A 23790-nucleotide genomic window follows, 5' to 3' on the forward strand; every position below is an offset into this window, starting at 1 on the left:
TAAATGATTAAAAAGGAAAGAATCTGTAGTGACAGAGAAAATTTTAAGTTGCGTGGGAACTCACTGCCAAGTTCACTTTTACATAGAGAACTGTCAGTGTCTCTGCCATCTGAACAGCCAGAGCTGTATATATAATAGAAATACAATGCGTGGGGCACCCGGGGAACTCAGTCAGTTAAGTGTCCAACTCTTGATATTGGCTCAGGTCATTGATCTCACAATTTGTGGGTTCAAGCCCTGCATCGGACTGTGTGCTAACAGTGCACAGCCTGCTTGGGATTCTCTCTCTTTCTCTCTCTCTGCCCCTTACCTGCTCACACTCTCTCTCTCAAAATAAATAAACGTACAAGAAAGAAAGAAAGAAAGAAAGAAAGAAAAAAGAAAGAAAGAAAGAAAGAAAGAAAGAAAGAAAGAAAGAAAAGAAAAGAAAGAAATACAATGCAAACCATACAGGTAATTTTAACTACTCTGGTAACCATTAAAAAGGGCAAAAGAAACAGGTGAAATTAAATTTAATAATAAATTTTATTTAATATCATATATCCAAAATCTTATCATTCGGCATGGAATCAAAATAAAAATTATTCCTGAGATGGTCTTTCTCTTTTCATACCATATCTTTGAAATCTTGTATTTTTTTCCATTAGCAACATATCTTAATCATATGCTAAAATGTCAAAGGTCAAATATAGTCCTAGCAAAACAATAAAGGTATGCTTAATGTGAATTTATTTTATACTGCATACTTAATTTAAATCGGTAATTTAATTTAAACTGACTGAACTTAAATAAAATTGTACAAATGCATTCCATCAATCTCACTTGACAGCATTTCAGGTGCTCAATAGCCACATAGCCGGGGGCTGCCATATGAGACAGCACGGGTTTAGAAGCTTAGCGTATCATCTGCACGAAAACAGAGCCAGCTTACAGCAAGGATGTCATCCACCGAGACGAGAAAAGGTGCATGAGCATCCAGCTGTCCAACACGAGGGTCTATCCAGGTCTTACACAAGGTCACCATGGGAACTGAATTTCTCAAGGAAGGGAGATAAAATGATTTGACTCGTGTTTAACTCATACTACACTGACCTAGATCATATTTTTTAAAGTCTCGTCATAAACTACAATCCATTTAAACTTTTTATATCTGGATGTGTTTGGGAATGAAATGGATAATACACGAATTCCTTTTTTTTTTTTTTTTTTTTTGGAAAAGAAAAGGGAAGGAAAAAAGAAAATAAAAGTTACTCTTTGGGACAAATCCCTAGCCACGACAATATTATTATTTTTGGTAAATAAATAAATAAATAAATAAAAGCAAAAGCAAACACAAACTCACAAATAGTGATGTTAAAGTGTTAAGTAACAACTTTTAAGTAGACGCTAACTTTCCATTAAAATAATAATTATACCATATTCACTTCATTGGGCAATTCTAACAGAGAATCGTAGACCCTAAATGATATTTTCTTAAATGTTACCATGGAAGTAGTTTACACTAAAATGTCATAAAATAAAATATTTAAAATTAGATAATATTTAAAATTAGAAAATAAACTTCCTTAAGGAGTATTTATTTTATTAAAAAGCTAAACAGTACTAAATTTGAAATAACTGATTTTTAAAATCGGATCTATAATGTAGGGTAACCAAAAAAAAAAAGCGACAGAGAAAGCCTCCTTTAAAGGGTGCATCCTAGAGTTCAGAGGTGCAGGTCTGATGGGTGGTAAGTTTAATTGGGAAGCCTCTTGACTGAGTGATAAAACAGAGCAGAAATTGATTAATCTCTGTGAGTTACAATGCTGTGGGAATGTGCTATTAAGCATTCCAAAGCGGCAACTTCATTTCCTCCGGGGCAAAGCATACTTAGAAAGGAAAGCTGCTCTCCCATAAAATAATCTATTTTGTAGGCTTAGGAGGTTTTAGCTGGATGACATACCTTAACCTTCCTGGAGTGGGTAAATTATTGTTCAGACTCATAGCAAAATACCAGAGTGTGTTCCAATAATATTTCACATGGCTTTGCCCAAGGTAGAGGTAAAAGAGAAGTCGCATTTGTATTCTTACGGAAGCCTTCTTTCAGGTTAAAGATAATAAGAAACTGACCTTGAAGAATATCTCTGTTTTGTAAAGAGTTGGAGGACATTATTTAGATTTTAAAAAAATAAATAAATGACAGCTATCTGGTGCCAAACAACTGGTCTTTGAATTAACCACAAATAACTAACTGAGTTGAGTATTTTACTTTAAAACCACCTATTTATTTATCAATTACAAGATTGGATCAATTTACCTCATACAAGTACAGGTTACAGAACTATAATAATTATTCCTTAAAACAGACCTAATTAATTTTAACAGAACCTTTTACTGTATGTATCACCTGCTCAATGGTATTGAATATGTATGAATGCAAATCCTATTAAGGCACTACCTTGTAAAATAATTATGTCTCAGATGTTAAATCATGATGAGAAATATACTGCAGAAATTCATAGATATTATCCTCTGTGAATGGTTGCCCGCCTCAAAATAACTTAAAGGAAACTCAAACTTACTCAATGCTCTGTTATTGACTACAAACACATTATACATATTTATATACACTTTAAATTAATCTCAAATGAAATTGATGTAATCAAGGCACACAGAATTTTTGAACATATATCAAAAATATAAATTTTAAATTTTGCAAAATATATTTACTTCTATTACCCTATCAGTGTTGATCTTAGAAAAACAGTAATATATGAAATAAAGGCTTAATCATTGCTACATGGTACACAATGAAACAAAACTATTAAATGACTTGAATTTAGTAATTTATAGCATGTCAGATATTTTACCTGTGTATCCAACATAGCTTCATTACACAAATTACACAACACTTTTTCTTTTCTTCTACATTAGAATGCCAACCTACAAATTTTCTAATTATCTTTCACAGTTGTATTAGCCAACATTTAGACTGGCTATACCGTAGTACTATGGTTTAATAAGATGAAAGCAGATTTTTATGAGATTCATAGTTGCTTTTTAAAGCCAACTAGTTTATGTTCTAAATCCTTCCAAAGAGATTCCAGATTCCTAACAATTTGTTCATAGTCAACTTGCCACCTTTTAGATAAACAGTCCACACAAGAACAAAGCTTCTTCCTTAGGAAATAGTCCTTCTGGCCCCGGCTCTCTCTCTGGCCATCTGCCCTTTGGATGTTTGTCCTCTTATCGAAGGCCTTTCCTAGAATATTGACACATTTCTAACTTCTGCAAGTCTTATTACTTTTCTAAGGTGTATAGTCATTTTTTCCAATTTTTAACTGGCTTCTGCTTACAGGTTACCAACGAACTTCAGTCCTTGATTCTTCCAGACCCCAAATCTATTGTTCAAATTCTTGGCAGCAAAATAAAAAATCTTTCTTGTTACTGTTTTAACTTAAACAAATCTGATCATGACAAAAACAGTGGAGACTTCTTGAAAATTCTGAACAGACGATGAATAAATACAACGCTATTATTTGCCAAAACTTGAAAAATTGAAGCATTTATGGTCAGCTGAGCTTCAATAAAAGTTCCAAGAACACACAATAGGGAAAGGACAGTCCCTTCACTAAATGGGGCTGAGACTGGTTTTCCACACGCAGAGGAATGAAATTGGACCCTTAGCTCACTAAAATCAAATCACCATGGATTCAAGTCTTAAATGTAAGACCTGAAACCATAAAACTTTTCGAAGAGAACATAGGGGAAAAGCTTCTTGCCATTGGTCTGGATGATGACTCTTTGGACGTGATCCCAAAAGCTCAGTGAACAAAACAAAAACAGACAAATGTTATTGCATCAAACTAAAAACCTTCTGCACAGCAAAGGAAGCAACAGAGTGAAGAGGCATCTACAGAATGGATAAAAAATGTGCAAACCATGTATCTGATAAGGGGGTTAATACCAAAATATATAAGGAGCTCAAGCAACTCAACAGTAAGAAAACAACCCCGATTAAAACATGGGCAACGGATCCAAACAGACATTTCTCAAAGGAAGACATGCCACCAGACACATAAAAAGGGGCTCAACATCAACGAGTAGCAGGGAAGCGCAAATCAAAACCACGAGACATCACCTCAGACAAGTTAAGACAGCTATTATGAAAGACACAAAAAGATAACAAATGTTGAAGAGGATGTGAAGAAAAGGGATCCCTGGTGCACTACTGGTAGGAATGTAAATTGGTACGGCCATTATGGAAAGAATATGGTGATTCCTCAAAAAGTTAAAAAGATAGAACTACCATAGGATCCAGAATTTCCATGTCAAGGTACATATACGAAGTAAACAAAATCAGTATCTCAAAGAAATATGTGTATTCCTGTGTTCTGTTCACTGCAGCATTATTCATAATAACCAAGATATGGAAACAACCTAAATGTCTATCAGTAGATGAATGGTTCAGAAGAAACACATATACAGTGGAATATTATTCATCCCTGAGGAGGCAGGAAATCCTGCCATTTGTGACAAGATGGATGAAACTGGAAGACATTGTGCTAAGTGAAATAAGTCAGACAGAGAAAGACAAATATCGTATAATCTCACTTATATGTGGAACTTTTTTTAAAAAGTCAAGCTCATAGAACCAGAGAGTAGAAGAGTGGTTACAAGGGGCTAAGGTTTGGGAAGAAATAGGACGATGTTGGTCAAAGGGTATAAATTTGCAGTTGTGTAGGATAAATAAACCTAAATATCTAAAGTACAGACATGGGGCACCTGGGTGGCTCAGTCAGTTGAGCGTCCAACTTCAGCTCAGGTCATGATCTCACAGTTTGTGACTTTGAGGCCCCCCATAGGATTCTGTGCTGACAGCTCAGAGCCTGGAGCCCACTTTGAATTCTGTGTCTCCCTTTCTCTCTGCTCCTCCCCTGCTCACACTCTGTCTCTCTCTCTGTCTCCTTCAAAAATAAATAAACATGCAAATTAAAAAATTTTAAGTATGGACATGATGACTATACTTAATAACACTGGGGCGCCTGGGTGGCTGAGTTGATTAAGCGTCTGACTCTTGATTTCAGCTCAGATCATGATCTCACAGTTCGTGGGATCAAGAAACACATTAGGCTCTGTGCTGACAGCACGGAGCCTTCTTGGGATTCTCTTTCTCTCTCTCTCTCGCTCTCGCTCTTGCTCTCTGTTTCTCTCTGCCCCACTCCTGCTTGTGCTCTCGCTCTCTCTCTCTCTCTCAAAATAAATAAATAAACTTAAAATAATTTCATCCCAAAATATTTAAAAAATAATAATACTATATACACTCATCACACAGCAAAATATGCGAACTGTGAGAAGATGTTACTTTGCCGGTAGTAATCATTTCACTCTGTGTATTTATATCAAATCATCACATTGTACACCTTAAATATATAGAATTTTTATTTTTAAAAACCTCCTTATGAAAAAATGTTAAACAGATGATGAAGAAATACAATGCTGCGTTTGCCAAACCTTCAAACTAGCAGAATTTTTTTAAAACTGATTCAATTTTCATTTGTCAAGGCAAATGAAAAAATGACACACTATTGATACACAGAATACGTTCTATGAGGAGTTTTATATAATTTTTCTGCTCAAATTCTTTTGACAGCCTGAAGACATTGTAAATAAACTTTACAAAGATACAGCACCCTTATTTTTAAAGTTCTCAACAAATGCCAACACTGGGGCCAAATTAACAGGATATAGATGAATACAAATAAATACAAAGTGTTGCCTTTAGGTTTAAAAAGTTAGTTGCACCAATAAAGATGTGGAGTAGCAGCTCTGGGAATCTGAATGTAAGGTGAACAAAGAGATTGGAGAAGCCAACAGAAAAGAGCTAACACAGCTCGTGGCTGCACGGACACAAGGGCACATCCAAACAGGAGCAGACTACATTGAGGAGTACTGTGTTCAGTTCTGATTGGACGTTTTAATAAGAGATATTTACAAAATAGAGGCCACACTGAAGAGTGCTTTCAAAATGTTGGTCTCTGCTGACCACAAAGACATTTTCTCAAATCCAAGGAACCCTTTGAGAAAAATAAGAACTATATCGTTCATAGTTTTCCTACATATGACAAAATTAAGTTGTCAAATAGGGGTTGTTTCATTGTGAGATTATTTTCTTCCTACTTTTTAAGTGAAATTTATATCTTTATTTATGCAATAAAAATGAAATTAGGTACATGATAGTGATTTTTGTTTAAGTTTGTTCATTTATTTGAGAGCGAGAGAGAGAGTGCAGGAGGGGCAAAGAGAGAGGAGAGACACAGAATCCCAAGCAGGCTATGTGCTGTCAGTGCAGAGCCCGATGCGGGGCTTGAATTCACAAAACGTGAGATCATGACCTGTGCCAAAACCAAGAATCAGATACTTAATCGAATGAGCCACCCAGGCACTTTGATAGTGATTTTTAATGCAATCATCTGTGAAACTTTTGATCTGATTTGAATTTATTGGTCCATTAGATTGAAAAGTCTGGGAACTAGTCCAAAAACTGATACCAGAATATTTGGAAATTACACACACACACACACACACACACACACACACACACACACACACACATCTGAGGTCTAAATAGAAGGAAAGGATGTGTTCTCAATTTCTTAATTTGGGAGTCGGGGTTACAAACAAGCAGATCACTGGGTGATTTTATTCAGATGTCCAATCAACTCAAGACATAAAGAGCTTTCCAAAAGCTGTCTTGAAAATTTTGGTGAAAAAAACCTGTCATTAAATGAATTTAAGCGAGGGGCGCCTGGGTGGCGCAGTCGGTTAAGCGTCCGACTTCAGCCAGGTCACGATCTCGCAGTCCGAGAGTTCGAGCCCCGCATCAGGCTCTGGGCTGATGGCTCAGAGCCTGGAGCCTGTTTCCGATTCTGTGTCTCCCTCTCTCTCTGCCCCTCCCCCATTCATGCTCTGTCTCTCTCTGTCGCAAAAATAAATAAACGTTGAAAAAAAAAATTTAATAAATGAATTTAAGCGAAACCAGCAGGGAAATCATGAAGGAATCAAAAAGGATTTCTGTCCTTTGTATGAAAGTAGAGATGTCTCTCAATGACGTTTTCATTCTGAGACCACGTGAGTTTGTAGTTCACTACAGTCAGAAAAGTCTGCACATCTGTCTTCTAAATTCACTGGACTGTTTCCATCTACCAGTATTCACAAGAATAATGTCTTCCTACACCTAGGCTATTAGAAAGGGTAGAAGATGTGCATATTGTGGTGTCGAGTCAACCAGAATACTTGGTCTTCCATTTTTGGTATTTGTTTAAACATCATTTTATTTTTCTGGGATTTTGCCATTTCACTCCATGGCTCATCATTTTTGGTTTTCTTGTCTTTGTTCACACTGTTGCTTCCAGTTGAAATGCTCTTGCTTTTTTCTACCTGGTGGAGTGCCTCGTTTCTTTCAAGGTTCAATTAAATACCAGTTTATCCAAGAATGTCTTTTTGATTACCCTGTCCAAAAGTAATCAGGAGCTCTTTTGTTGCATTTCATTCCAAAGTGATTTCTGTTCAACTTATTTTGCATACTAGATTATAAATGTCCAGAAAGCAGGAACTGTTCTCTACTTATCTCTGTAACTGCCACAGCTCCTATAATGAACTTCGGTTGATAGACAAAACTATTAGCTGCTCAAAATTAATCCAAAATATGCTTGAGTGCACGTGTATTTGCACACATATGTATATATATATATATATATATACACACGGGGGGAAGCTACAGTCTACCCTATACTTAGGACTAACCCGAAGTTACAACTGGTCGCATTTGTCAGCATATAAAATGTTGTTCAGGACAACCCGGAGCCCTGTTACTTAAGTAATAAAAAGTAGACCCAGGGGCGCCTGGGTGGCTCGGTCGGTTAAGCGTCCGACTTCGGCTCAGGTCATGATCTCACAGTCCGTGAGTTCGAGCCCCGCGTCGGGCTCTGTGCTGACAGCTCAGAGCCTGGAGCCTGTTTCAGATTCTGTGTCTCCCTCTCTCTCTGCCCCTCCCCTGTTCATGCTCTGTCTCTCTCTGTCTCAAAAATAAATAAACGTTAAAAAAAAAATTAAAAAAAAGTAGATCCAGCTAATTCATTTGGCCAAAGTTTTTATTTATATATAATTCTATGACACTTTTATAGAATTCTACATAATATAGAGATGTGAAAAGTAAGGAAAAATGGGTCACAACCGAGGAAAACAAAAACCTACTTTCAATGATATTTAGGCTTGTTATACACAGAGTATGTAATGAAATCTTGCTTTCCAGGTACCTAAAGACATTGTGTCTAATTTTCACAATATCACATCTGTGTGACCTCAGAGTAAAATCTGCATCTTCCAGGTGGAAGCTAGAAAACTTTTTTGTGTGTGAAAAATATTAAATTATTTCTCTAGGGGCTCTAAATTTCCCAACAACAATGGCAGTGTTTCAAACCCAAATAGTAATTCACATTAACGAAGAGTACATTTCATCGAGATGTAGAACACTGCTCAAACTTTAATGTGCATAGAAAACATCAAGATAGAGTTTCTTATGAATTCCAACTTTGACGTAGTAGTTCAGGGCAGCACCAGAATTCTGCTTTGTAAAACTTTTGTTTTTAATTCCTCATGTGACAATTTGCTAGAGATAAAAAACTTTTTTTTTTCCAATGGGAAAACCAAGAATTCTTACATGTTACCTGGAAAAAAACAGAATTTCCCCAATGATATCTGGTACTTTAAGACCATGAGAAATACCTTCAAAAGAAGTGTATCATGACGATATCATGTTTAGTAGTGTCTGCTTCAGGCCAAGTTTGAGAGGGAGAAAAAGTGAGTTTAAAACAGAAAAGATAAAGATAAACCGTTGATGAGAAAACATCATTCAGTGAAAAAGAACACTTAGAAAATATGACACTAGTGTTTAAGATAAACTACCTCTTTACCCATAATGAAGGTCCCGTAATTCACAAGACAGGTGGCAGGAAAGCATCACGTGAAAAACCCAAAGCAGATGATCCTCTTGACTAACACCAATGGCACTGTGATGACTAATGTAGTCTTCTCTTTGATAAATTCTGCGGTAGTCATTTCAGTATGCATATTCTGGAAGGCTCAGATGCAATCTGTACTTCTCAGAGAGCTAGATCAATAAGTCCTCCTCAGAAACACTAAGGTCACAGAGATACTGAATTACCACTAGGTAATTCAACTTCTATTTCAATTTGCAGAGGTTTCTCATTCTGATAAACCACAATTTTTAATCCATAGGCTGGTGGTCTCTTCACCTCCACCTGGATCTCTGTACTGGAAATCTCTTCTATCAGATAACTTGTTTTGCTTGAAACTTGGTCTTCTGGTAGTAAGAGCTGAGGACAGTGATCTCAGTGGCTCACAGGACTGCTTCTTATGCGTTCAAGGATCAGCTCCTTTCCCTTTTTCTCTCCTAAACCCGTAGGGTCAGTTTGGATTCTGATTTTGTTTCATGCTTTGGATGCTTCCTTTGATTCTAAATTTAGGAATACTGTAAGAGTGTGAGAGAATACACTGGAATTCCTCAATGCATTTCATGGTCATCTGTATTAACTGATCTTTTTTCACGTGGTGCTTTTCTGCTGCCTGGAGGACACCAGCATTGTAGGCAACATCAACAACTGTATAAACACGCAACGTATCAGACACAGCGGCTGGCCGGCCGGCACTTAGAGGTGCTGGATGAGTGGTTGACTGGGGAGCTGGGGCCCTCTCCAACTGACAAAGTTTGATAGAAAGGATTTTCTTCTTTTGTTTTGGGGACCCTGGTTTGTAGACAGAGAGCTGCAGTTCTGGGGCAGAACAGAGCCATCTCCCCTCTTCCAGCGGCTGTTGAGTGAACTGCTCACAGCTCTGGTGTTGCCTCCGGCCGGCACGTCTGGGAGGCTCCGGAGCTCACTGACCTGAGCAAGCAGACCCTTTCAGGATGAGCCCGGGATTCAGATACATGGGCCGTTTAAGTCTCATCTCTTGGTCTGTTGCCCTGAACTCTGCATTTTTAACAAGCTTCCCCCATGAAGCAACATTGCTGGTCCACAGACTGCACTTTGGGGAGCAAAGGTGCAGACTGGACTCACACTTGAATCTGTCATAACCAAATACTAAATCTGTTTAATATCAATGCATATAAAGCATAAACACAAAAATGCGTATAAAACAGAAGTAGGTAGGGGGCGCCTGGTGGCTCAGCTGGCTGAGCTTCTGATTCCTAGTTTGGGCTCAGGTCCTGATCTCCTGGGCTCAACCCCCACATCAGGCTCCACACTGACAGTATGGGGCCTGCTTGGGATTCTCTCTCCTTCTCTCTCTCTCTCTCTTCAAAAGAAACTTTTTAAAAATGTATACAAATCATGATGGACATTATTTTAACATAAAATAAATGTTAGCCCAGGAAAGCCTGACACGGCTTTTGTAACCTCACAACTGTCACCTTAAAACATACATGCCTAACTATACTGAACACCTCCAAGGATCCGCCACCATTTAAATTATTCCTTGTGGCCCATAAACCATGGATATCAATTTTCACAAGAACGTCACAGGTCTGAAACAATCCCCCAAGGCACAAGGGAAGAGGGTGAGTGAGCCGTGAAAGCAACAATTAACCTCAGTAAGCAGATCCACACTTTGCCTTTTTGCACGGTAAACAAGGGCGGATGCCCCAGCGCATTGCAAAATTAATTGTTTGGTCGCAATCAAAGGTTTAAGGATCAGATTTTGTTATAATGACATTAGGCATAGTGGTCAGACAAATCTTCACAATTAGTCTCGTGACTTCTTTGTTGCGTTATTATCTTAAGTTTCACTTACTAAGTTCATATTTAAGGCTACAAACTGGCATGTGTGTCTTAACTTCTAGTTGTCCATCATTATAAATGTGCACTCAAAGTTTTGTAAAGGAAAACATTACATGCAGATGTAACACGGGACTAAAGACTTAGGTGAGGGGGCGCCTGGGTGGCTCGGTAAGTTAAGCTTCCGACTTCCGCTCAAGTCATGATCTCATGGTTCACAAGTCTGAGCCCTGCATCAGGCTCTGTGCTGATGGCTCAGAGCCTGGAGCCTGCTTCAGATCCTGTGTGTGTGTCTCTCTCTGCTCCTCCCCCACTCATTCTCTCTTTCTCTCTCTCTCTCTCTCTCTCTCTCTCTCTCTCTCTCTCTGTCTCAAAAATAAATAAGCCATTTAAAAACTTTTTTAACTGAAAACAAGACAAGTTAACACAAAAACCTTGCACTACACAAGCTCTGAGATGATTCCAGATGTGGTCTGTGCCTTTAAACCAGGAACAAGGCCATGGTGAGGCAGTATGTGTCTTGTGAAGCCATCACAGATAAAAGCAGCACAATCCAGGTGAAGATGTAAGAATACATCTGAATTAGCAGTAGGGAAAGAAGACATTCCGCAGATGTCGTGGCGGGAGAAAGACTGGACATCACTGTAATGGAGGCTTCATTTGGGAGAAATACCAATTTGGAGGAGGGGGAGAGCAACATTACGCACAGCTTCACATTCTGCTTAACAATGTGCTTTTTCTTCCTTCAACAGATAACTACTGAAAGTCTATTTGAACAGCAAGGCACTAGATCTATAAAGAGGCAGGCCCTGATACTAAAAAACTTGCAATTTTGTCTAACGATAGGAAAGAGTTCTTGTAGATATACACAGCTGTACATATCACTATTCCCAAAGTATCTCTTTCAACAATTCTGGAACACTTAGGTCAGTGTATGTTTCTGTGTAGGAACACACTCTCTAGTCCGAGAAAGACTGAGCATGACTGATAGGAATAATGTCAGTTGCCTGGTGGGGAACCACGGAGGTCTCAGAGCAGCGGTATGAAGGATGCTTGTCGGCGGGGGGGGGGCCTGGATGGCTCAGTCAGTTGAGCACCTGACTTCTGCTCAGGTCATGATCTCACGGTTCGTGGGTTCAAACCCCGTGTCAGGCTCCGTGCTGACAGCTCAGAGTCTGGAGCCTGCTTGAGACTCTGTGTCTCCCCCTCTCTCTCTGCCTCTCCCCTGCTTGTGCTCTGTCTCTCTCAAAAACAAATAAACATGAAATCAATTTTTTCTTTAAAAAAAGAAAGATGCTTGTGGGTTTTGCAACAGACTCTGTCTTATGCTGAGGAGTCAATGGATGAAGAAGGAAGAGCAAAGTGCAAGTCGGGGGGGACAATTACCGGCAACAGTGTCTTGAGGAGACTCCTTTACTTTGGTAGAAGTGGGTAGAGGTAATGGGCACATGTGTGTCTCTCATGTCCTGCACACGGGTCTGGCTCTCCTGAATCTGGACCCATATTCCAATTAGTGCAGGAGACCACGTGCCAAACAGAAGCCATCAGCCAACACTCCGTGTTTTCTCTGTCCTACCGGCTCAGCACCTCCACCCGTCCATGCTCTCTCTTTGGAGCCTAAATTAGCTACCTTCAATGGCATTTATTTTTGCCCCTCTCTTTCAGACTTCATTGCTGGGAACTGCTGATCTCTCCCTAGGGGGCCCGTCACTCTTACCAGAGTGTCTTCCGCTGAACCCTATTGCCTCTTTCTTCCTGCTGTGTCCTGAGGGGAACGGAGAAGATATCCAGAAACCGCTATGCTCTTTAGTTTATGTAAAGCCAGAGCAGACTTCCAGCAAGAACTTCTGTGTCATTTTCAACATTCTAGAGGGTGAACTATCTCTCTCGTAATAACCTATAATTCTACTAAAATACCAAACTATTCCTCATTCCAATCAGCAACTATTTATGACTAAGATAGAAATATGAAATAAATATATTTGACATAAACTTGTCAATAAGACACCAACATAATTCTGTTGACTTAAAAAGGAAAACGATTTTCATATCTTTTAAACACAGCAGGGAAAGACAATAATTTAAGCAAAACATTAATTTTGTAGTAACTCTGTTTATAATTCCTGTCTATAAAATTGAATCCCATCACCATCGTCCAGTTAATGAAAACGGAGGGCCACTATGAGGTTATATCTTCGGCACACACAATTAGTTCTTATATTTTCTTGCTTTCCTAAAGCAAAGATTACCACAAAAAGGAGATCAATGTAGACTGTACAACATTGGCAAATCCTTCCATATACGACTGGGTTTGGTTGTTGTTACTATTTGTTAAGGGTTGAATTGTTTCCCCTGCCAAAAAGAAAATGTGTTGTATTTCTAACCCCTAGTACTTCAGAATGTGTTGAGATTTGGAAATAGGGTCATTGCAAACATAACGTCAAGATGAGGTCATATCAGAGTCGGGTGGGTCCCTTATCCAATGTGAATGTAGATGACCATTGTAAAGACACAGACACACAGGAGATGCCAGGTGAAGACAGAGGACTGGAATGAAGTAGCTTACAAGGCAAGGTAAACGTGGGCATGACCAGAAGCTAGGACAGAGACTGGCCAGATTCTCCCTCAAAAGCCTGTGAAAGTATCAACCCCACAAACAACTTGACATTGGGCTTCCAGCTTTCAGAATGGTAAGACTATACATTTCTGTTCTTTTACCCCATCTAATTTATGACACTTTGTTACAGCAGTATAAGGAAACTAACATATGATTAAATATTGCTGATAAAAGGAGGTTCAGTAGAGCAAAATGGAAGTTCGGCTGTAGAAGCAAACCATGTCAAGTATGCTAGCCTTTCAGCCTTTATCTCAAATACACACCCACAGACACACACATGTGTATCTATATATAGTCACTGCATCCAGGTAAATTTCTCATTCTTTTCAAAGAGATACATCTGATTTCCGTAATGTGGAATGTTGTGCGTGTAGCGAATGGAACTTGGGGCACCCTGAGAAGGAGGACTCACTCTCTGGAGTTCAAGGAAGAATATTTTAAGTCAATGTGATGCATGTTGGGCAAGAGAAAAGGTGAGCAAGATAAGGAATAACAAGAGCAGCAGAAAGGCACACGGTGCCTACTCATGGGCCCTGGCCAGTCCCATTTATGTGTGTCGCACTCACTTAATCGTGAAGCTTCCTCTTCCATTCACAAAAACGTCCTGGCTTGATGATGAATTACATTTTCACATAACAACCTAGAAGTACAACTTCTCGTTCTTCTTTGTACCCTAACCACTCTTATCTTCAGCAAGTCACTAAGGATCCTTTGTAAAATGGCAATTGTGATAGTCTATCTCCCCTCCCAAGGTCAGCCATGAAATATAAAATAACATGCGAGATGTGAACATGCTTTCAAAGTTAGAAATATTATTCAAATGCCAGATGCTTTTGTCACAATCCCCGCAAAGTATTAGCACTCAGTTACAGGAGCTGTTTTCTGTAATCTATTCTCTTCTTCTCCAGCTGGTACCAGTTAGATTAGTCTTCTCGGTGGCCGTTTCAATATGCTCCCAACCTAATTCCTTCGCGCTAGTAGTTGCCTCTGACTTTCTCTACTTAAGGGGAAAGAAACAAGAAAGGAACCAACATTTATTGCAAGCCTACAGCCTTATAAGCACTGAGCAAGGCACCTGCCATATAGTATGGCAATAAATGCTCTTACTTATTAAACTTTCATTACAAATCAGGCATTGGGCTAAGCAGCTTGCACAGATCAGAACACGCAATGCTGACCACCCGTATTTGAAATTGTTACAACGACCCTTATTATAAATAAAGAAATGGAGGCCCAACATATAAAGCAACAGTAGTTCAGATTTGAAGTGTCTGAGTCCAAGGACAGTTCTCTGCTTTTGAGCTAAATGACCTTGAGCCAATCATTTAGCATTTCTGTTCTCCCTACTCATCTGACAAAGGGGCCTAATCATAGTACCTAATGAACTGGTTTATTATGAAGATTAAATGAATTAATACATGGAAAAGTTTAAAAAGGACCTAGTGCATCGTAAGTGCTCCGTATGTGACAGTGATGGCTGCCTGCTACTACTGTCATGACTGTTGTCATTAAAATTATAATTATCGTATCCAAGGGCATACAACCTGTAGGTGGCAAAGAAAATTCAAATTGGGTATTTTGAGCACTGACCTGTTTATTCAGTCAACAATTTATTTAGTGCGTGCTACGATGCCAAGAATAAAATGATGGGCTGGACTGGACGTTCTTCTTTATATAGCTACTGGTTTTACTCTCAATGGGCTCACATTCTGTCAGAAAAATAAATGTAAGCTCATTGTTGTGATACTTGTGAGAGTACACACAGAGAGCACACAGTAGGTATACATCTCCCATTCTAGGGGTGTCCTGTTAAGTCTACATCTGAAAGTTGAGTCCAAAGTTAACCATACAATGTGGGGGGTGGGGGAGAGAATAAAGGTCCTGAAATTGGAGGCTGAATGGGGAATGGAAAGACTATGTGCCTGTACAGCAGGTTTTGACATGAGTTAGACAAAAAAATCAAACAGCACAGACAGAAGCCTGAATTTCCAACCTCCAGATATCAGCCTTGGAGGACGCTGCAAAAAATAACAGTAAGCACATCTGTTCGGTACTTTTTTTTTTTTTTTTTAATTAAAAGCTGTCAAATCTTAACCTAAAGAAATGAATGAATTAATCATTTTCTGGCAACCAACATACCATTGGAAACCATTTTACATCTTTTATAAAAATCTCCTAAACACAGTACAACAGAATGATACAAGTAAGAAAATCAATATCAACACAAATAAGAAATATCAATTAAAGTGCTCTTAAACCTCTTCCTCCTCCTCCAAGAATTAGTCACCGGTCAACTTCGATGGATAGAAATAGCGACTCCAGTAAATTAAGTATCACTAGAAACTATCCTCCATATAATGTCCACTTATCTCCTTAAAATAGTTACTTAGTTGTCCTGTTATTATTTTCTTCAGACTAAATCACTGGTTCTCAAATTATGTACTCTCAGAACATCTGGGATCTATACTATACTTTTCCATACCAAAATAAAAAACAAAAATGGCAGGCCTTCCCAGTTCACTGGGGAGAAAAATAGTAGACAAGATTGTTTCCATTTTACGTTTGCTTCAAGAATATTTCTTCAAGTTCTGGGGCCTACTTCTGCACGTCTGAAACACACATCATTAATACAAAGGCAGCAATGGGGCGCCTGGGTGGCTCAGTCGGTTAAGCGTCCGACTTCAGCCAGGTCACGATCTCGCGGTCTGTGAGTTCGAGCTCCGCGTCGGGCTCTGGGCTGATGGCTCAGAGCCTGGAGCCTGCTTCCGATTCTGTGTCTCCCTCTCTCTCTGCCCCTCCCCTGTTCATGCTCTGTCTCTCTCTGTCTCAAAAATAAATAAAACGTTAAAAAAAAATACAAAGGCAGCAAACAGGTATTACTAGAAAACTTACAAATACAGAATGACTTCTCTCATTGATTTGTGTGCTTGTAGTTATGTATTCTACTGGTATAATTTCTACTGTTTTGTATCACTGAATTAATACACTAATATTATAAAATTATATAAATATAGAACTACCAGGTATCTAGCTGCCTGGATGAGTTTCCCACCAAAGGCCAAGAGGTCTACCTTCCTTGATCACAAGTCGCCCCACCCCTCTGGCACCCCATCCCATGCGTGTTACCTACAATTTTCTTCCCCCTGATCTGCACCACATGTTTACATGGATGTGATCGCCTCAGCAATTCGATCTCCTTGGTTTGGTCTTTGAACCTTTGTGTTCACTGACCTCTGGGAGAGCCTGCCAGACAGCATGCAGTGAGGTACCATGACGTCAAGGAAATTTCTCCACTGTGGTGGCCTCTTTGTTTTCTGTTCCCACCTCTTGCAGCCAGGGTGGAAATACTATGACAGTGTTAGGAAAGGAAACAGACGGCTAGATACTGCAACACCATTAGGTCAAGCCTTATTGTATGTGTATACATACCCACACAATATCTGTAAATATCTATATCTGTCTGTATCTATATCTATATACCTATGTCTATATTTGTATCTGTGCATATACAGAGAGCTACAAAGAGACACAGGTAGAGACCTTGACATCAACATGTGATAAAGTACTCTAATGAAGGGACTGTCTCATCTAAGTGATAGTAATGTAAGAAAAATCAAGAAAAGGAAAACCGAGCACATTTGACTTCTTCAAGCCAGCACCTAAAAATTACTGTGACTGTGTCAAAATGGCCATCTTGTGTTGTCAAACATAACAGCTAATACTGAGAAGTCTCTTCTTTCACAAATACTTTCATCAGATGACCAAGATCAGTAAAATCAGTGGAAACGGTGCAAAATCGCCAGGAATGGACGGAGACATATTTTAGGGGAATCTACAATGTTTCCAGCAAAATATTCTCTGAGCTAAGGTCAACTATATGATATCAAGTCAAACCCTTTGAAGAGCTCTGTTTGATCTGCAATTTCCCAGCCATTGGGCTGAAAGAACCAATACAGATTATAAAGGGATTTATCTCACAACTTGGAAGGCATCCAGTCCCTGCTTTTCAAGTCAGTGCAAACTACTGTGTCCTTAATAAGTGCTGTCTAAAGCAAGAGTTCCTCCTGTAGCAGACACATATCTGCTGCTTCACTGAATGAGACTTACCACCGAATGGAAAGGAAATATGCCCGCTGGGATTGGCGCACCAGACACCTCCCCCCCCAACACCACCACACGGGCAAGCAGCTCAGCAGAAGGATAGTGAAATCTCACAACTTCCTTCATTTCCCAGCTTTGCTGTGTTAATCGCAATTTATGGACTTCTGCTGCACGGCAAATGCTCAACAGGCCCCAAACACCCATTTCCAAAGCACTGGGTATCATCAGAGTGTGTTCTGAATAAACACAGTCCAACGGGGTTCCTAAATCTCTCCCTAAAATATTTATCTAACCACAAAATTCCAAGGGGAATATCTGGTTGATGTGGATGGCACCCTACAGCTTGCTTATGTAAGTGATGGCATACTGAAGTGCCATCTTGTCTTGATTAGTTATTACAGCTTAGCCCACAGGCTTGCAAGCCCACTTACGTAATATTTACCTATTTAGTTCCAATTATATGCGTATGCGTCCAAATGTATATCTTTCTGCCTATAATGGCAGAATGGTTACAAATGGTTACGCTTTTTAAGCACAGATTTAAAAAATGAGAATAGGTTTGCAAATGAGGACAGATTTAAAAATGAAATTGAATGGCCTCTCATGAGACCATGTAGTAAATAGAATTCCTGACTATTCACATTCATAATAAATGAAAATAGATACCTTGCTCCCATCGTTTATAAAACCTGGTCTCACTGAATAGTCCAGAAATACCATCTTCATTTATTTAAGCCTACTAAATTAATAAATATTTCAACTAATAAATATTACCTAGATTTGGGGGGGGGTGAAGGAATGAAATATTTAGAGAGTACCTATTATTAAACCTTTATAAATATTTGAGGAACATATTATGTCGGTGACAAATCACATCCTTTAGGGTCTAATCAACTAGCTGTTTTAAATTCCTCTCTATCTAGGTCACATTAGCCTCCTTTTAAAAGTAGCTATATTTTAGCTATTTTTTTCTTTGTTCACTGTAAAAATACAAAACATAAGGAAAAGAAAGACCAACCATAATAGCGCCATCAGAGGCTACCAGTGGTTACGTTCGAGGATGATCCTTCACGTTGAGTTACAAAGTGGGTGTCATTGTACATACAGGTGCAGCTACGATGAGCTTTTCTGCAGTTGCACCCCTTTCTTCCAGGAGGGGACTGTGGCTGATGGCCCCCTGAGAACCTTAGTCAACCTCACCGAGGGCAGTGTTAATAAGATGAACCCGTATCCTCCCTAGCAATCAAGCAAATAAAATAGACACCTTTCACATTAGACACCACAGTAACACAAACAATGGCTTAGCAATTCCAAATGTTGCTGGACAAAAGGATATGTTGTGAAGAACAACGTGCTCACCCAAACATGATCTTTTCAAATCAAATGAAACCAGACATAAAGAAAACGTATGATGAGGTCACTAAAAATTCATTTTCTTTCAAGGGGAATTTTACTACAAACCAGATGGAAATGCAGACCTATTAGCACTAACAAGGACAGGAGAAATACATACTGAAATCTGCAACCAATCAATCGTCTCACGGATTGGCTGGGTTAATGATATGTATAATCAATACAGACGTAAACAGATGGATTAAGTGTCAAGCAGAATATTTCAGAACTGTGATCAGCCTATGGGAAGCTTTCTATCCGCATATGTAAAACATAAGAAAAACCTCTTACTACAAACATATTGATGCTTCATGTTAGAGCAACATTCAAACAGCACCGATTTCATTTACAGTGTAAAAAAATTCCATTAAAATAAACTGATGTAGCCCAACTTCTAAACTGCTGATTGTCATATATTGATTTCACGTATTCAGTTCAAAACGGTCACAGAGAGGCACAAAATGTGGACTTCGGTTCCACTCTTTGTTTTAATGAGCATCTGATCCCTAAAAGGAATCAACTAAAAGCTATAGAAATAAAAGCAAATTAGTTTTTACTGACTGTCATATCACAGAAAGAGCCCAAACTGACTCAGAGTTATTTTTTTTATAATTTTATTTTGTACTATGGCTAAGGGAAGCAGGCAACTGATAACAGAAAGAATTAGAAATTGAGGTTTGGGGGGACACGAGAGCCCGGGGGGGCTCAGTCGATTAAGCGTCCAACTTTGCTCAGGTCATGATCTCATGGTTCATGACTTCGGGCCCCGCGTCGGGCTCTGTGCTGACAACAGCTCAAAGCCTGGAGCCTGCTTCGGATTCTGTGTTTCCCTCTCTCTCTGGCCCACCCTCGCTCGTGCTCTGTCTCTCTCTCTCCAAAATAAATAAACATTAAAAGAAAATTCAAAAAACAGAAGAAATTGGGGCTGTGGGGAAAAAAGCATCAGAGAGCCAGAGGGAAAATGCAACAAGAAATGGGGAGCTATAAAGAGAGATTAGGGTGCAGAAAATGATACAGAGGTACCTTACCCCCCTCACCATGTGCTTCCCTGACATAGAAAAAAAATAAATGTCCCATGGGCACAGAAACAGAGAAAAACGTAACAACATGGAGATCCACACCACATGACCTTCCTTCTACGTAGTTCCTCCTAAGTTAAAGTCACACTGTGCTTTGTGACTAGATGCATACATGGTTTGTCACTGCCTGTTCCTGCCTCCGAGGCAAGATGAACGATTTCAAGGACAAGGATTCCCTCTCCCTGTGCAACGTTTGAATGGGACTGCGTTAGTGTTCTGGGCAGCAAGAAGTGGTTACCAAATGCTATTCTAGTGTCCTAAAATGCTCTACAGTGGTTTGTAAGATTTAGTTTCATGGTCCATATCAGAATACTCTATGGGCACATATTCATGTATCAATTAGGGGACAAGAGCAGCTTCTGAGAAGTCAGCATGCATCACGAGTACCTTCAAGTTAGGGAGAATGTTATCCACTGTCTCACATGCTCTCTTGTAACAATGCAAGAGTTACACGGATGCTGCTCTATACATGTATGTGTAGTTGCCCACTGAAAAACACGGGGTCCACTTACGTGCAGATTTTTTACAGTACAGGTCTGTAAATGTACTTTCTCTTCCTTATGATTTCTCAATGACCCTTTGTTTTCTCTATCATATTCATTGTAAGAATACAGTATATAATACATATAGCATACAAAATATGTGTTAATCAACTGTTTATGTTATCAGTAAGACCAGCAGTCAACAGAAGGCTGTTAATGGTTAAGTTTATAGGGAAGCATATGTTATATGCAGATTTTCTTTTTTTTTTTTTAATTTTTTTTCAACGTTTATTTATTTTTGGGACAGAGAGAGACAGAGCATGAACGGGGGAGGGGCAGAGAGAGAGGGAGACACAGAATCGGAAACAGGCTCCAGGCTCTGAGCCATCAGCCTAGAGCCTGACGTGGGGCTCGAACTCACGGACCGCGAGATCGTGACCTGGCTGAAGTCGGACGCTTAACCGACTACGCCACCCAGGCGCTCCCAGATTTTCAACTATGTGGAGGGTTGGTACCCCTTATCCCCAGTTGTTTGAGGGCTGTGTGTGTGTGTGTGTGTGTATGCACATGCTCACAATGCCATTTATAGTAGACATTTTCTCTGTGTATTCATGTCAGCATACCCTGCTCTAAAACATACCTTAAGGCATTCCTAATCATTACAAAGTGTTTTTCTCTTTTCATGTTTCTGTGTAAGAAGAGATCCTCTTAAAGAGTAGGGAGGCACTTATAAAGGAAAGAGACACAGAGAAAGCAAGAGTTCCCAGGAATCATGACTAGGCACTTCTCAGGACCTACAGAGAGAGCAGGAGACACTGGGAGGGAGACTGGCCTCAATGCAAGTCTCAGCTCTGTCACTTGAGTCCTGTGTCCTTGACCAAGTCATCGCACCTATTTCAGGCTCAGTTTCCATAACTGAAAATGACGTCCATGAAAACTGCCTTCTGGGATTCGTTTCAAAATAAAATCAGATGTTGCATCTACAGTGCTTTGAACAGTAGCATCTGGCCTATAGTAAGCACTCAATAAATGGATAATAGTTTATTTCTAAAATTATGGCTCTGACAGGATGTATATTGTACACCTGTGGCAAGTTATTTTACCACTCCGATTCTAGGCTTTTCTTCTGCAAAGTGAAAATAAACACCTATCTATAAACAGAAGTCCTTCACAGGATGAGGGATCTTCTATGAAACTTCCCCAACACGAAGAGGCACGATAAATAATATTAACATAGTAATTTCAAGAACACTTAGGATATGAACAAAATCATTGGGACTTACTTTTTTCTACTAATTGAGACCTCCAGAAAACATTTATTAAGAATAGGATTGGACAGGGATGCCTGGGTGGCTCAGTCGGTTAAGCATCTGACTCTTGGTTTCCACTCAGGTCATGATCCCACAGTTCGTGGGTTTGAGCCCCACATCAGGCCCCACACTGACAGTGCAGAGCCTGCTTGGGATTCTCTGTCTCCCTCTCTCTGCCCTCCCCTCCTCGCACTCTCTTTCTCTCTCTCAAAATAAGTTTTAAAAATACATGAAGAACTGTTCCAGTAGCCTTAACTGAACCAGCTAGTCCCCCTGAGATCAAAGGCTGCATACGGACCCAGCCATGTCCTGTTCCTGCACTCGGTTATGGTCGCTACTTTGAAAATCCATCAGCGTAGATCCTCCAAATATCTAAACTTCAAAATCTACTTTAGTTTGTCCTAGAATTATGATAGTCTCCAACAGCAGCCAGTTATCTAAGACATTCTCTTGATTGTCTCTGTTGTTGAGAGCCATCTAAAATTCAGAGGCCATTGTGTGAGGTCTCAGGACCCGGGGAGTCTTGCATTCTAAGTATCAATGAGGGCCAAGGTCAACTGTATATGTGGTACAGCTGTGTATGCCTAAAGTTGTAAAGGTCAAACAGTTACCTGACATTATGCCTAGAAAATTATTCACAGATATACAGGATAGTGACTCTAGTTCCCTAATCGAGAAGAGCTTGAAAGATACTTTTCATAATTATCCATAACTGGGCTTTAACTTCTAAAACAGACCTGAAAGCACCATGGTTTCATAGGTAAATAATACAGACTCTTTTATCCAATGATCTTTCTAATTGCTTTCAAGCCATTATCCAAATATTTTTCTCAAAAGTGCAGGGTTTACCAGTAGCCTGTCTGAGAGTTGTCTAGTCTAATTAGGAAGATATGTTAATGGCCGGGGTGAAATCTCAATAGGACCATTGCAAAAGGTCGTCAGAAGGTTCTGTTCTCTCTGACTTTGAGTAGTCAATTAAATCTTGAACGACCTAAACCGTCATTTTTTTTCTTCCCTTTTTAAAGAATTTCCTTTTCACTGTGTCTACTTTGCTTCTGGCGATTCTTTTGTTGCATTCTTGGTTTTGGCCTAAATTTTCCTTGACCTTTTAGCGTCCTTGTAGTCATTTATCTTCTTCCTTCTGAGGAAGAAGGGAGTTTGCATTTAACACCTTAAATAAAATCACTGGACACGCATTTCTTTTTCCCCAAAGGGGCATAAAACCATTTCATTTGAAAATGTACTTATAATACATAGAATATTTTACCTTGCAGTTTAGATTTGTATTATGTTAGTGATTAAAGCTCAAAAAAATCTAACCAAAGTATAAAACTAATACAACCTTTAACTTTACTTTTTGGATGTTTCCAAATCCCAAATTCCTAGATTGGTTTGAGATTATATCTTAATATAAACTTTTTATTAGTGTAAGTATTTGAATTTTGATTTTTAAAGGGCTTTGCAACTGAACATATAAATAGACTTTAGGCCTACATATTATGATCATAATTAATACAGTGTAACATTTAATGGCTATCAAATAGATTGGAAGCCATCATTATCTATCTATCTATCATCTATCTATCTATCTATCTATCTATCTATCTATCTATATTATGCCTCAGTGAGGCATTTGAGGAGTTATATGAAATATTATGTGAAAAAAAATCTCTTATTAACAAAGTAGAAAATATATCAGCAAAGGATAAATTAATCTGAAATGTGCAGTATCATTTACAACAGCCTTTCCTAAAACATACTGAATGAAGAGAGAAATTCTGTGGTGAAATGACTGTGGAAAACACAGTAATTAGATCTCTTCTCGGGTCATGGTTTTGCATATTAGCCTATTATAATAAAAGCTCGGGTCCTAGGTAAGAGAAACATTTGTTAACAACCTCTGAAAGCAGGGTTCTAAGGAACACACTTTTTAAAATGTGGTATTCAAAAATTATATGCAAAATCTCTATCATT

General features: G+C 39.1%; 1 protein-coding gene and 1 pseudogene across 2 annotated transcripts in view; both read right to left on the bottom strand.

Moving 5' to 3' along the window:
• NALF1 (NALCN channel auxiliary factor 1) overlaps window positions 1–23790 on the bottom strand; it is a 630837-nt gene that overhangs the window by 524775 nt on the left and 82272 nt on the right. The window lies entirely within an intron of this gene.
• LOC122484831 lies at window positions 8962–9965 on the bottom strand (annotated as a pseudogene).

Source organism: Prionailurus bengalensis, chromosome A1, assembly GCF_016509475.1.
Source record: "Prionailurus bengalensis isolate Pbe53 chromosome A1, Fcat_Pben_1.1_paternal_pri, whole genome shotgun sequence".
Lineage (NCBI taxonomy): Eukaryota > Metazoa > Chordata > Mammalia > Carnivora > Felidae > Prionailurus > Prionailurus bengalensis.